This window comes from Coregonus clupeaformis, chromosome 17 (genome assembly GCF_020615455.1).
Source record: "Coregonus clupeaformis isolate EN_2021a chromosome 17, ASM2061545v1, whole genome shotgun sequence".
Classification (NCBI taxonomy): domain Eukaryota; kingdom Metazoa; phylum Chordata; class Actinopteri; order Salmoniformes; family Salmonidae; genus Coregonus; species Coregonus clupeaformis.
In genome coordinates, this window is record NC_059208.1 from 33,917,648 (window position 1) to 33,931,936 (window position 14,289).

At 45.7% G+C, this 14,289-nt stretch overlaps 1 long non-coding RNA gene across 1 annotated transcript in view; it reads right to left on the reverse strand.

The window, feature by feature from the left end:
• The window catches only part of LOC121586282, a 40,588-nt gene that overhangs the window by 4,471 nt on the left and 21,828 nt on the right, over positions 1 to 14,289 (reverse strand). The gene's annotated exons all lie outside the window — the stretch shown is intronic.

Here is a 14,289-nt window from a genome sequence, read left to right on the forward strand (position 1 = left end):
GACTGCGCCCTGGAGTTCCGGACTCTAGCAACTGGGTCCGGGTGGAACGAGCGGGCCCTCATCGACCACTTCCAGTGCCATCTATGGGAGGATGTCTGATGGGAGCTAGCCTGCCCGGACACTATGTTGTCCTTCACTCAACTGGTGGGCATGGCCATCCGGTTGGACAACCTGCTGGCGGCCAGAGGACATCCTGGAGGGGGCCATGCCCGTTCCAACCCCGCCCGACCCGGATCATGAGCTGATGGAGCTGGGTGGAGCGGCGATCCGGGAGAGCGGAGGATGACAGCGCCAGTGTCACTCTGGTGGCACGAGAGGACATTTCACTGCACAATGTCGTCAGCGTTCTTTTAGGTCTGGAGGCGGCAGGCAGGGCACTCTCGCGTCACCCCAGTAATCGAACACCCACACTCGTTCAGAGCCCTCTGCTGCGCACTGTACCTTACCCATCCACTTTCCTGATTACATTGTAGTTCCCCAGTGTAAGGCGCTGGTCGATACAGGCGCAGCTGGGAACTTTATGGACAGGTCATTTTAACACAGTCTAGGCATTACATTGGTTCCCCTATCCATTCCACTCCCCATCAGAGCACTTGACAGTCGACCATTAGGGTCCGGGATCGTTAGGGAGGTTACAGCACCAGTCACTATGGTTACACACAAGACTCATCTTTTTTTATTATTGAGTCTCCTGCTTTCCCTGTTGTGTTAGGTATTCCCTGGTTAGCACTACACAACCCCCCCTTTTCATGGCCGCAGAGGGTTCACACAGGGTGGTCGCGAGAGTGTCAAGGTAGGTGTCTCGGTGGTTCAATTGGTGCAACCACGGTGGAAAGTCCAGACAGTACCTCCACCGTGCGCATTCCCCCCGAATACCTCGATTTGGCGCACACGTTTTCCAAAACGCAGGCGACCAAATTATCACCTCATCGAGCGGGGGATTGCGCGATAAACCTTCGGGTAGACGCTGTGCCTCCCAGGAGTCATGTGTATCCCCTGTCACAGGCTGAAACGGAGGCTATGGAGACATACGTCACCGAGTCCCTGCGCCAGGGGTTTATATGTCCCTCCACTTCGCCCGCCTCCTCCAGTTTCTTTTTTGTGAAGAAGAAAGACGGCGGTCTGCGCACTTGCATTGATTACCGATCACTGAACAAGGAGACAATACGATTTAGTTATCCTCTACCCCTCATTCCATCTGTGATCGAGTCAATGCATGGGGCGCGCTTCTCTACAACCTGGTGCGTGTCCGAGAGGGGGACGAGTGGAAGACAGCATTCAGCACAACCACGGGGCATTACGAATACCTGGTGATGCCTTACGGTTGGACGAATGCTCCATCCGTCTTACAGTCCTTTGTGAACAAGGTGTTACGGAACATGCTTAATCGCAGTGTAGTGGTCTACATCGATGACATTCTGGTGTATTCCGCTACGCGCGCCGAGCATGTGTCCCTGGTTCGCAAAGTGCTGGCCCGACTGTTGGAACATGACCTTAATGCCAAGGCAGAAAAGTGTCTGTTTTTCAACAGTCCGTCTCCTTCCTCTGATACCGCATTACCACCACAGGTGTGGAAATGGAGGGAGATTGCATTTCAGCAGTGCGTAATTGGCCGACTCCAACCACGGTAAAGGAGGTGCAGCGCTTTATTCGCTTTGCCAACTACTATCAGAGGTTTATCCGGGGCTTTGGCAAGGTCGCAGCTCCCATCACATCTCTGTTGAAGGGTGGGCTGTCCCGGCTCCGCTGGTCTGCTGAGGCTGACAGGGCCTTCAGTAACATGAGGGGTCTGTTCACCTCAGCCCTGGTACTGGCCCACCCCGATCCATCACTACCGTTCGTAGTGGAGGTGGATGCGTCCGAGGTAGGGATAGGCGCGGTCCTATCGCAAAACACTCGGGCACGCCACCCAAGCTCCGCCCCTGTGCCTTCTTCTCCAAGAAGCTCAGCCTGGCGGAGCAGAACTATGACGTTGGTGATCGGGAGCTGTTGGCTGTTGTCCGAGCCCTGACCGTGTAGAGGCACTGGCTCAAAGGGGCAAAACACCCTTTCCTCGTCTGGACGGACCACCGTAACCTGGAGTACATCCGGGCAGCAAGGAGGCTGAACCCTCGCCAGGCCAGGTGGGCCCTATTCGTCAACCGGTTTGATTTTACACTATCATACATCCCGGGTACGAAGAACGTGAAGGCAGACGCACTGTCACGGCTGTACGACACAGAGGAGAGGCCCAGAGACAACACACCCATACTCCCGGCTTCCTGCATTGTGGCACCGGTAGTATGGGCGATGGACGCGGATATAGAGCAGGCGTTACGCACAGAGCCATCTCCACCTCAGTGTCCAGCTGGGCTGAAGTACATGCCTGCTCTTGTCCGTGACCGTCTGATCTACTGGGCACACACGTCCCCTCCTCTGGTCACCCAGGTATCGGTCGTACAGTGTGCTGCCTGACCAGAAAGTACTGGTGGCCTACCTTGGCTAAGGACGTGAGGGTGTATGTCTCCTCCTGCTCGGTGTGCGCCCAGAGTAAGGCACCTAAGCACCTCCCAGTGGGTAAGTTACAGCCTTTATCAGTTCCAAAACAGCCATGGTCTCACCTGAGTATTGATTTCCTTACGGATCTTCCCCTCTCTCAAGGTAACACCACCATCCTGGTCGTTGTGGACCGCTTTTCCAAAGCCTGCCGCCTCCTTCCTCTGCCCGGTCTCCCCACGGCCCTGCAGACAGCGGAGACCCTCTTTATACACGTCTTCCGGCACTACGGGGTACCAGAGGACATAGTGTCTGACCGGGGTTCCCAGTTCACATCCAAGGTCTGGAAAGCGTTCATGGAATGTCTGGGAGTCTCGGTTAGCCTGACCTCTGGTTTCCACCCCGAATCTAATGGGCAGGTGGAACGGGTGAATCAGGATGTGGGTAGGTTCCTGCGGTCCTACTGCCAGGACCGGCCGGGGGAGTGGTCGGTGTTCTTGCCATGGGCCGAATATGCCCAGAACTCTCTCAGTCACTCCTCCACTAACTTAACGCCATTCCAATGTGTTTTAGGTTACCAACCGGTTCTGGCACCGTGGCACCAGAACCAGACCGAGGCTCCTGTGGTGGATGATTGGTTTTGGCGCGTGGAGGAGACGTGGAACGCTACTCATGTCCACCTCCAACGTGCCGTGCATCGTCAGAAGGTCAACGCTGACCGCCACAGCATTGAGTCCCCGGTCTTCGTACCGGGTGATCGGGTTTGGCTCTCGACCCGGAATCTGCCCCTCCGCCTGCCCTGCCGGAAGCTGAGCCCGCGGTTTGTGGGGCCATTCAAAGTCCTGAGGAGGATAAACGAGGTTACCTATAGGTTATTACTCCCACCAGATTATCGTATTAACCCCTCATTCCATGTGTCTCTCCTCAGGCCGGTGGTGGCTGGTCCGCTCCAGGAGTCTGAGGTGCGGGATGTCCTCGGTCGAGGGGGCCCCGGTGTACTCCGTCCGTTTCATCCTGGATTCGAGGCGTCGGGTGGGCGGCCTTCAGTACCTCGTGGAGTGGGAGGGGTACGGTCCGGAGGAGCGGTGCTGGGTCCCGGTGAGGGATATCCTCGATTCCTCCCTGTTGCGGGATTTCCACCGTCGCAATCCGGCTCGCCCTGCTCCGCGTCCTCCTGGCCGTCCCCGAGGCCGGTGCCGGCGCGCTGCTGGAGCTGCGCGTCAAGGGGGGGATACTGTCACGACTTCCTCCGAAGCTGCCTCCTCTCCTGGTTTGGGCAGGCTTTGGCGTTCGTCGTCACCGGCCTTCTAGCCACTGCTGCTCCTCATCTCATCATTCTGTTTGTTTTGTCTTGTTTATGACACATGCCTGATTCATATCCCCTCATTAGTACTTGTATAAGTGTTCCCTCTGCCCCCTTGTCCTTGTGGGTGATTGTTTATTGTGTGGAGAGTGTAGCTCGGTTGAGCTCCGTGTATTTTGTATTGCCGGGGTATATTTTCCCCGTGTGCCTGTTTGGTTCCAGTGCGCCTGTTTTGCGCACTGGACTGTTTGACACATTTCTGCGTAACTCTGTATTCCGGAATAAACTCTGTATTCTGTAATTTACCCTCCTGCGCCTGACTCCTTCAAATCACACATCACACATAGCGACAGAGTGAAAACATGTTTTTAGAAATTTTTGCAGATGTATTGAAAATAAAATACAGAAATATCTAATTTACATAAGTATTCACACCCCTGAGTAAATACGTGTTAGAATCACGTTTGGCAGTGATTGCAGCTGTGAGTCTTTCTGGGTAAGTCTCTAAGAGCTTTGCACACCTGGATTGTACAATATTTCCACAATATTATTTTCAAAATTCTACAAGGTCTGTCAAATTGGTTGTTGATCATTGCTAGACAAACCTTTTCAAGTCTTGCCATAGATTATCAAGCAGATTTAAGTTAAAACTGTAACTCTGCCACACTCTTAGAAAAAAGGTGCCATCTAGAACCTAAAAGTGTTCTTCGGCTGTCCCCATAGGGGAAACCTTTATAGAAACCTTTTGATTCCAGGTATAACCCTTTTGGGTTCCATCTAGGACCCTTTCCACAGATGGTTCTACATTGAACCCAAAAGAGTTCTACGTGGAACCAAAAAGGGTTCTCCCTGGAACCAAAAAGGGTTCTCCTATTGGGACAGCCGAAGAACCCTTTTGGAATCCTTTTGGAACCCTAAGAGTGCACTCATGAACATTCACTGTCTTCTTGGTAAGTAACTCCAGGGTCGATTTTAGGTTATTGTCCTGCCGAAAGGTAATTTCATCTCCCAGTGTCTGGTGGAAAGCAGACTGAACCAGGTTTTCCTCTAGGATTTTGCCAGGCCATAACGATTACAAGTGTTACTCAGTAATGGGTTTGTATTGTATTTGCCCCAAACATAACGATTTGTATTCAATACAAAAAGTGAATTGCTTTGCCACATTTTTTTTCAGCATTACTTTAGTGCCTTGTTGCAAACAGGATGCATGTTTTAGAATATGTTTTATTCTGTACAGGCTTCCTTCTTTTCACTCTGTCAATTAGGTTAGTATTGTGGAGTAACTACAATGTTTCTGATCCATCTTCAGTTTTCTCCTATCATAGCCATTAAACTCTGTAACTGTTTTAAAATCACCATTGGTCTCTTGGTGAAATCCCTGGTATCTTTGTAGTGACTGGGTGTATATCGAAAGTATAATTGATAACTTCACCATGCTCAAAGGGATATTCAATGTCTGCTTTTTTTTTTTCATTTTTTTTTTTCCATCTACTAATAGGTGCCCTTTGTGAGGCATTAGAAAACCTTCCTGATCTTTGATGGTTGAATCTGTGTTTAAAATGTTCTGCTTGACTGTGGGACCTTACAGATACAGTGGGGGAAAAAAGTATTTAGTCAGCCACCAATTGTGCAAGTTCTCCCACTTAAAAAGATGAGAGAGGCCTGTAATTTTCATCATAGGTACACGTCAACTATGACAGACAAAATGAAAAAAAAAAAATCCAGAAAATCACATTGTAGTGGTTCTGCAGGTGGTGACCACAGACCACTTCTCAGTTCCTATGCTTCCTGGCTGATGTTTTGGTCACTTTTGAATGATGGCGGTACTTTCACTCTAGTGGTAGCATGAGACGGAGTCTACAACCCACACAAGTGGCTCAGGTAGTGCAGCTCATCCAGGATGGCACATCAATGCGAGCTGTGGCAAGAAGGTTTGCTGTGTCTGTCAGCGAAGTGTCCAGAGCATGGAGGCGCTACCAGGAGACAGGCCAGTACATCAGGAGACGTGGAGGAGGCCGTAGGAGGGCAACAACCCAGCATCAGGACCGCTACCTCTGCCTTTGTGCAAGGAGGAGCAGGAGGAGCACTGCCAGAGCCCTGCAAAATGACCTCCAGCAGGCCACAAATGTGCATGTGTCTGCTCAAACGGTCAGAAACAGACTCCATGAGGGTGGTATGAGGGCCCGACATCCACAGGTGGGGGGTTGTGCTTACAGCCCAACACCGTGCAGGACGTTGGCATTTGCCAGAGAACACCAAGATTGGCAAATTCGCCACTGGCGCCCTGTGCTCTTCACAGATGAAAGCAGGTTCACACTGAGCACATGTGACAGACATGACAGAGTCTTGAGACGCCGTGGAGAACGTTCTGCTGCCTGCAACATCCTCCAGCATGACCGGTTTGGCGGTGGGTCAGTCATGGTGTGGGGTGGCATTTCTTTGGGGGGCCGCACAGCCCTCCATGTGCTCGCCAGAGGTAGCCTGACTGCCATTAGGTACCGAGATGAGATCCTCAGACCCCTTGTGAGACCATATGCTGGTGCGGTTGGCCCTGGGTTCCTCCTAATGCAAGACAATGCTAGACCTCATGTGGCTGGAGTGTGTCAGCAGTTCCTGCAAGAGGAAGGCATTGATGCTATGGACCGCCCGTTCCCCAGACCTGAATCCAATTGAGCACATCTGGGACATCATGTCTCGCTCCATCCACCAACGCCACGTTGCACCAAAGACTGTCCAGGAGTTGGCGGATGCTTTAGTCCAGGTCTGGGAGGAGATCCCTCAGGAGACCATCCGCCACCTCATCAGGAGCATGCCCAGGCGTTGTAGGGAGGTCATACAGGCACGTGGAGGCCACACACACTACTGAGCCTCATTTTGACTTGTTTTAAGGAAATTACATCAAAGTTGGATCAGCCTGTAGTGTGGTTTTCCACTTTAATTTTGAGGGTGACTCCAAATCCAGACCTCCATGGGTTGATAAATTTGATTTCCATTGATAATTTTTGTGTGATTTTGTTGTCAGCACATTCAACTATGTAAAGAAAAAAGTATTTAATAAGATTATTTCATTCATTCAGATCTAGGATGTGTTGTTTAAGTGTTCCCTTTATTTTTTTGAGCAGTGTATATTCTTTATTTTTTTAACAAATTAATATAGAATCAAAAGCTGAAATGTCTTGAGTCAATAAATCAGGGGTGTCAAACTCCTTCCATGGAGGGCCTAGTGTCTGCTGGCTTTTGGTTTCTCATTTCAATTAAGACCTGGAAAACCAGGTGAGGGGAGTTCTTTACTAATTAGTGACCTTAATTCATCAATCAAGTACAAGGGAGGAGCGAAAACCCGCAGACACTCGGCACTCCATGGAATGAGTTTGACACGTGCAATAAGTATTCAACCCCTTTGTTATGGTAAGCCTAAATAAGTTCAGGAGTAAAAGATTGCTTAACAAGTCACATAATAAGTTCCATGGACTCACTCTGTGTGCAATAATAGTGTTGAACATGATTTTTGAATGACTACCTCATCTCTGTACCCCGCACATACAATTATCTTTAAGGTCCCTCAGTTGAGCAGTGAATTTCAAACACAGATTCAACCACAAAGACCAGGGAGGTTTTCCAATACCTCTCAAAGAAGGGCACCTATTGGTAGATGGGTCAAAAATACATTTAATGTCCCTTTGAGCATGGTGAAGTTATTAATGACACTTTGGATGATGTATCAATACACCCAGTCACTACAAAGATACAGGCGTCCTTCCTAACTCAGTTGCCGGAGAGGAAGGAAACCGTTCAGGGTCTGTAAAACAGTTACAGAACAAAGCACAGGCAAAATCCTAGAGGAAAACTTGATTCAGTCTGCTTTCCTCCATACACTGGGAGATTAATTCACCTTTCAGCAGGATAATAACCTGAAACACAAGGCCAAATCTACTCTCGAGTTGCTTATCAAGAAGACGGTGAATGTTCCTGAGGGGCCGAGTTACAGTTTTGACTTAAATCTACTTGAAAATCTATGGCAAGACCTGAAAATAGTTGTCTAGCGATGATCAACAACCAATTTGATGGAGCTTGAAGAATTTTGAAAAGAATAATGGGCAAATGTTGCACAATCCAGGTGTGGAAAGCTCTTAGAGACTTAGTCAGAAAGACTCACAGCTATAATCGCTGCCATAGGTGCTTCTACAAAGTATTGACTCAGGGGTGTTAATACTTTTATAAATGAGATATTTCTGTATTTAATCTTTAATAAATATGCAAACATTTCTAAAAACATGTTGTTCTTTTGACATAGTAAAGAGAACAGGTCCCAAAACCGACCCCTGCAGTACACCTTTCGTAATATTGAGGAAACAAGACTTGACACCATCAGAAAGCACACATGGTGTCCTGTCTGTCAGATAGTTCTTAAAACATTTGCAAGACTCCTGATCCAGGCCCATTTCAGACAGTCTTTGAATGAGTAGGGAATGGTCAACGGTGTCAAAGGCCTTGGAAAGGTCTCTCAATAAGGCAGAACAATTATTTCCATGATCTAGGCAATTTGACACCATCTAAAACAAGCATAGTCGCTGAAACAGTGCTTTGACCAGATCTAAAACCAGACTGGTGCAAATTTAGAATAGAGTGAGAAGTTAAAAACATTCTTAGCTGGGAGTTGGCTAGGCAAGATAACTTGGAAATTGGGCGATAGTTATCTAAGTGAGAAGGATCTCCACCCTTATCTACGGGGAGGACATGTGCCGCTTTCCAGATCTTAGGGATAACACCAGTAGCAATGATCAAATAAAAAATACAGGTTAATGATTCAACAATGAGTGGGGCAGAGAGCTGTAGTAAGAAGGGTTCAAGTGAATCAGCCCCTGTGGATTTTTTTTACATCGATCTTTAGTAAGGTACTAAATACATCAGACATAAAATACTTGAAATGAAAAAAATAAGATTGTCTGTACAATCTGTTTAGAGTTAAATAAACTCCCTCTAGAGAAAATAGAGGAATTCTCAGAAACTATTCTTTCAAAAAGGTGGCCAGCTGAGGCAAAATGGTTATTAAAAGCACCACACATTTCCATTTGGTCTATTACGGGACCAGAGGCTGTCATAACCTATTATGGCAATGAGGGAGTGCAACAATAAAAAGGGCAATACAGTGTGTAATCTGTGACCATGAACGAACCATGATAATGGTGTTTAGGTTATGTTATTGTAAGTTTACCTCTGGTTAACAGAGCGCAGTGAGCAATCTCAAACAGCCATGAAAATTGTCACACCCTGATCTGTTTCACCTGTCTTTGTGATTGTCACCACCCTCATCCAGGTGTCGCCCATCTTCCCCATTATCCCCACTGTATTTATACCTGTGTTCTCTATTTGTCTGTTGCCAGTTCATTTTGTTTTCGTCAAGCCTACCAGCGGTTTTCACCTTGCTCCTGTCTTTCTCAAGTTCCTGTTTTCTAGTTTTCCCGGTTTTGACCATTCTGCCTGTCCTGACCCTGAGCCTGCCTGTCATTCTGTACCTTTTGGACTCTGATCTGGATTACAGACCTCTGCCTGCCCTTGACCTGTTGTTTGCCTGCCCCCTGTTTTTGTAATAAACTTTTGTTACTTCGACACTGTCTGCATCTGGGTCTTCTCCTGAAACGTGATAGAAAATAATTGATAAAAGCTCTATATGTCCACATGCTGCACCAAATACCTATCAAACAGCAGACGCTTGCCATATTGATGTCCGCCTGTATTTCCCTCACTGTTTAAGTGCCTTTGGAGTTTCACATTCAGGAACAAAAGCCCTGATGTCAACAGCATATATTAATGAGATTACCATTGTCCTTATGTAATTCCAAGTCTGTTTCAATCTAATTGACATTTTGGTTGCATTAGGGTATTTGTTTATTTAAAAAAATGAATGTTGGGATGAAATCCAAATCTAATTTTCAAAGTCTAAATAATGTGCCTTAATTACATTGTAGTTCCTGTCTCTTTGAGTTGCCTCTGACGCCCCTTATTCAATCGCACACCTAGATTGAGTCCATATGGGCACTGTTCAAAAGTACAGCACTATTTAGGGAATAGGCTGCCATTTGGGACACAGCCCTATTTCACATTACTTACTCAGTGGTATTACATATTATTATACATTATTGATTATAAATTGACAGAACAATACATATTAAAGGCATTTTTAGGGGCGGTTTCCTAGACACAGATTAAGCCTAGACCTGGACTAAAAATCAAGATTAATGGAGCATCGTAGCGTAGACCTGACACTTTCTAAACGGCCCACTCTGTCTAAATGTCCAGAACTGTTGTGGGGTCTTTAGTTGACTCTTCATACTTACCACAGGGGAGTTGAGAGAAGGGGTCCATCATTGGATGATGTATTGGTGACACCGCAGGGAAAGCTAGAAGGTTGTACCGTTATCTCCAGGCTGTTTATTATGCGAAACAATACAACCAACTACCTCACACTGCAGAGCCCTCTTAGAGCAGGGTCACTGCTGGAGTCTCCTGACAGAATGACTGTGCGTCTCTCTTTCATGGTCTGTCCTTTGATTATTTTTACTCTAAATACAGTATGTTTTTCACCCGATTGATCATACAATTCAATATTGGTTCAAATGTCATCCTGAATTATTATTATTTATTTATTTTCTACACAGGTTTGTTAACTTATACCCTAACATTGTACAGGGTATCATGAAGAAACATACAGATTCCAAAGTGATTAAAAAAATGTGTATGGGTTAAGAAATGCATCCACCCAATGCATTTCTGTGGTATTGTCTCCCTCTTGTGGTATGTGATTGAACCTTCACGACATCCCCTCCCCCTTCAACTCACTCATGGCAAGACCTTGGTTACGTCCCAAATGGCACTTTATTCCCTTTATAGTGCACTACTTTTGACCAGATCTGGCACTATAAAGGGAATAGGGTGCCATTTGGGACGCAGACCTTCACTGTCTCACATCACAAAGCCAGGGACTCTACCTGCAGTCTGTCTGACCTACTTAAACAATAATGTGGTGCATCCAAAATCTTCACCCCCTTGAATACTGAGAATACTTCATTATTCTGAAGCAGTCTAGAAATGCTGGGTTCAGTCTCATCCTTTTTCTCTCACTTTCTCTTTCTTCTCCCACAAAAATTACATCGGAATGTAAGTATTGTCGCTCTTTGTGAAATGATAATCATCACTTTACTCAGGTAAAAAGGTCTGTAGGATCACTATTAATTAGACTAGCAATTGATGGCAATAAGATTGTGATACAAGAATGATCAAGACATAGTGTGTAGTGATTTGGAAATGATGATGCTAGATATCTACTTTTAGCACACTCTTTCAATCACCACAACTTTATGAATTATTGTATCAGTGGAAATTCTGTCTTAATAATCATATGGGAGTGCCTAAAACAGGGAATACATAATATGTACTACTAATATGTACTAATATATTATATTCCCTTCTCTCAATCCGATCAATGATGCAGCAGTTGCCCTGATGGTACATCCAGGTTTTATTTGTTATTTGTAAAATATGAGTAATAATGGGTTACAGATCCATAGACACCCTCTTTTTAGAACTACAGCTCAATATTGATGACAACATTTTTGAGCGCCATTAAGTCAATCTATCTCACTGCACAACATAGGGAGCTGATTTTGATAGGCACGTACAGACTTATGACCACAGAGTGAGGTACAGATATTTTCCTCTCCGATAATGCAGTAAATTGGCTGTTGTTAGCGGTCAATGGTGGTGTTTTGACACTCTTCCTTTGTGCCTGAAGGACTCATTAATTACTTGATAGCTACACAGCTTTGCTAGGCTCCCCATTCAGCTTGGTTAATGCGCCAAAAAACACCCTTCACTTCTGAGTTGGCTAGCTAAAGCCTTACTGAATTTCTGTTGACCAAAAGGTTGAAGAGCGGGATCAAAGCTTCATGTCTATTGATGCATATTGACTAGGAAATTCATATAGCGACAATTACTTCAGTGGCTTTAAAAAAAAAAAAACATCACCAGAGCCAGTGCGCCAGCTATCTTGCTAAGTGATTTTACCCTTCGTTTGATATATTATACAGATATATTAGGTGGGAAAGACCAACTATTATGCCCTTCAATAGATTTAGTGCCAATTTCAAACAGTATGCTACTATGAAAAGTACGATCAGTGGAGACATTACAGAGCATCATCTTTTCTTTTTTTTTTTTACTCTTGTTGGATGGCATCCAACTGCAAACCCCATTCGCCACTTCTCTCTCTCTTTCTTTCTTTCTCCTTCAGTCTAAACCTTCATTCACTTTCATTGGCCGGCTTCCCCGGTCTCTATGTGCCTCTCGTTTGTCCTTCATCGCCAAACATTTGTCTGAGAAATCTTTTCCAGATCTTTTTGTTGTTGTTGGACAATCTCTCTTTTCATACAGGTCTCCCTTCTTCATCCCCTTGATTCCACTCCTCCCCTTTCAATCTCTCTCACTGTCTCATTCGTAGTCGAATCACGCATGTATGCGGCATGGTTGTGCCAATGCCAGTTCTCTGCCAGTCTGTTTGTGTGTGGGTGTGTTTTTGTGTGCCAATGTAAGCCTGAGTTGGTTTGGGGTTAGGTAAAGCTATTGAAGGTTACCATTCAAACAACTTGATTGACCCCAAATTAATTGGGAGGGTCGGAGGATTGGAGCATAGAGCTCCACCATCAAGAAAAATAGTGATGAAGAATATTTCGATATAACAAAGAATTACAAATTCCTGTCTGTATATTCAGAAAGTGACATTCACTTATTAGGCTCTGTCTGGGAATCTCTGACTTTGCACCAGACACCAGAGTTGGGCATGTGAAGGTGAGAAAGGGAAGCACATCCGTTGATAGAATCCAAATTTGGCACTGCACAGTTGAGTGATGGATGGTCTCACTTTCCAGCTGTTTCACAGTGGGTGGCTCCCTCCCAGTCCATCTCTGTAACTAACAGTGTCTATGTCCCAAATGGCACCGTATACCCAATATAGTGCACTGCCTTTGACTAGGGCCAATAGTAGTGCACTATGTAGGGAATAGGGTGCCATTTGGGAAGCAGACAGTGTCCCACTGGATATTCACTGAAGATAGAAGGACATTTGCCCCCTTCTGACTACCAGTAGTTTAAAAAATAATAATCCATTAAGGATTTAAGGAAGAGAAGGAGACAAAAAAGTAACCAAAGCTTGTTTTTGTAGTCAAAAGTTGAGAGATTGACAAAGTCTTAAATGAGATGCGGACTCGAGCAAAGAAGATAATAAATATAAAAACACAGTTTGACTTATAACAGAAACTTTTGAATTGATATGCTTCTGACTTGACTGACTGGAGAGAAACACTAGGTCGACATGACAGCTGCATTGGTATCAAACGTGCCTGTCTGATCTTTGTCAATCACTGAGATTATTCTCTCTGGATATAAAGCTAAAAAGAATGAGCTCAGGTGACAGATACACCTTTGACACACTTAAAAAACGACACGTCTTAAGACTTAGCGTGTCTCCACTGTGACTTGAGTGACAGACAACTAACCTACTGTGTGTGTGCAACACCCATACAGCCAGAGAGCAGAGTGCATGAAGTCTGCATGCAGAGTCTTGACTCGATCTATCATTGTCTCCTCCCCTAACTGGAAAACCAGATTGAGTTGGACGGCAAGTCGACATGACACGCATTACCTCACCAGAGCTGAGGCAGGTGGGAGTATAAACTGTGTATACTGTGTGGATATGTGGTCATTAATTTCCCTTTTATTTTCATAACCTTTATGAGAGTGTGGTTATGTGACCGTTTGATGTTGGGGAGGAGGCTGGAATGTGTTATACTCCTCTCCGGAGTCATATTCAGTCCCTTGTCCTCTTTAGAGTTCTCTGTATGGGAAAGCAAGGCTCAGACCACCCCGCAGACAAACTTTCCCTCTTCAGACAGATGACAACTTGATTCAAGGCCAGGGTAAGTATCTGCTACTCCCAGACCATAAATGATTAGCTTTCTCAAGATGATACGAGATGCTGTAGTAGCCATCTCTCCCAACCCCTCTTTCCTCTCTCCTCATACCTTATTTACAAAGGCAGCATAAGATGTTACCATGGGAACACTGACACTGCCTGGCAACCTCAATGGCTTGGCAAGATGCCCAATGGTTGCTAGGGCACCGTTTTCAGTTGCTATGGGTATTGTGCCAATCCTGTTAGTGCGTGCGCACGTGTTTGTGTAGCCTATGCAAGGCAAGGTATTTGTACCCCATTCTAATAAAGCCCATTGAAAAAGTTGATATAGCCATTATTTGATGTTTTATGTAAAGTAGATCTTCTCTACTGTATTTCATACTTTCTACCATTTGTATGACATAATTTAGCTACTAGTGGGAGTGTTTGTGAGTAGAATGAGATTTGAAGTTGCCAGAACATTCACGTGTGTATATGTGCGTGTTTCTGTGTGTGTGTCTGAGAGAGAGAGAGAGAGAGAGAGAGAGAGAGAGAGAGAGAGAGA